Source organism: Phyllostomus hastatus, unplaced genomic scaffold, assembly GCF_019186645.2.
Source record: "Phyllostomus hastatus isolate PE091 unplaced genomic scaffold, TTU_PhHast_1.1 phas_contig_137, whole genome shotgun sequence".
In the NCBI taxonomy this organism is placed as follows: domain Eukaryota; kingdom Metazoa; phylum Chordata; class Mammalia; order Chiroptera; family Phyllostomidae; genus Phyllostomus; species Phyllostomus hastatus.
The window spans coordinates 13,164,730-13,166,681 of record NW_025333583.1 but is presented as its reverse complement, the minus strand read 5'-3'; positions in this window follow the sequence as shown (position 1 = coordinate 13,166,681).

Here is a 1,952-nt window from a genome sequence, read left to right as displayed (position 1 = left end):
CTAAAATAAATTAAAAAATTAAAAAAATAGTAGAGTGAAGACAGTATAAAGTATTTTTAAGAGACAAAGACCGCATTCATATAACTTTTATTTTAGTATACTGTCATATTATTCTATTTTATTATTAGCTATTGTTAATCTCTTACTCTGCCTAATTTGTATATTGCACTTTATCACAGATATGCATGCACAGGACAAACACAGTGTACACAGGATTTGGTGAACCCACTGTTTCCAGCATCTGTTGGACATGCACGTATACCTTGTGGATAAGGGGGGTTACCATATTGGTAAGCCCCAAGTGTTCCACATAGTATGTGTCTCAAGAAGGTCCTTTCTATAATTACAAAAGTTATTGTCCTAAACTTCTCTAACTTCTCCCCATCAAAATACTTATCCAATTGCCACAATGCATCATGACAATACCGTAGAGAATCCACTATCCAATGGCACTCTTTGAACTCTTTGAACTCTGCCATTTGGGACTCAACACATATAGAACAGTGAATAGAACAACACCCCTTATTTTGAAGTCCCCAATCTATAACACCAAACTGTGAGGGGAATGAGAGGCACTCGTGTTCAGATGTCCTGAAATTTTGCTGAATAGGGGACATGGGATAAGATGAAATATTCAACAACCTTTATTGGAAACTGAGTTTGCCCGAAGTCCAGAAACAATGGTGTTCAATAAATATTTGTAAGCACTTTCTATGAGTAAAACTTGGTGTTCTTGGCATGATAAGGGAAGCACTGAGAAATAGATCCTCCACTCTGGAATGAGATTACAGTCTAGTAGTAAGACTAGCAAGTGACTGAAGATAGACTATAAATGCCATAATGAACATCCTTATAAGTTACCACCAAGGGATGAAAGGAGGAAGTGTGTGTATCCCCTGAAAGCAAGGGAACAGGATGCTCAGCAGCATGGGCCTTGGACAACAAGGGCTCCAGACTAAAGTCTGACCATCTAATTTCACATGAGGGCCGGAGTCTGGATTTTCATGTGCCACGTCCTTCTACAATGTCAGAAATTTGTTTTCAGAAATTAGCGTGTGTCACAGGCTGAGTTTGCACGCTGACCAGCAACGTGCCCACTCGAGAATGCAGCAGAGGCATTGTATTCAGAAATACCATTGAGATGATTTGGGATCACAATGTGGAAAGCTTTGTGGCACTTAGGATTTTTACCCTTCATGCAGCAGGAAGTGGGAACAGTTGAGGAACAGTTCATGGAGGCTCCAAATGAAATGACTAAAGCAATGCCTCAGAAAGCTGAGGTTAGCAGCAGCATGCAGATTGGATTGGAAGGCTCAACTGAGAGGAAAGGAATCAATTAGGAGGCTGTGGCAATAGACCAATAAGGAAGTGATCCATGGTGACAGAAGTGATAATGGACAGAAGGGACAGGGATGGTGTTAAAATATAGAAGTACTGGCAAAATACGTAACATGCTGCTTTGTTAGCTTTTTCTTCTTAACTTAATGGAATTTCACATGAAATTCATTTTTTGAAATGCAGGCTAGCCATATATATATATAACTAAAAATATCCCCGGATACAATGTAGGCATTACGATAAACATCCAACTATTTCTCACAATACCACCAGAGGACATAATCATGCCCCCGCCCCCACAGACTTCCCTTAACAATCCTATTCACATTCTTCTTCAAAACTGCTGCATCGAAAAGTACACTTCAAATGGTATAATGAAAATGTTTACACTATGGCAGACACCTAATTTCAGAGAAGAGAGGACTTTCACCAACCTTTTGGTGAAACAATTGCATGGTGGAATAACCCCTAGGTCAGAATTACTTTCTCTTTGCTCTTCTTGTAACTGTTGGTTTAGAGCTAACTTTCAGCCCTGATATTGGCAGAGACGAATGCTCACTTTAGGAATTAAGTATGTATATATTTGTACTCACACACACACAAAAACATACTAC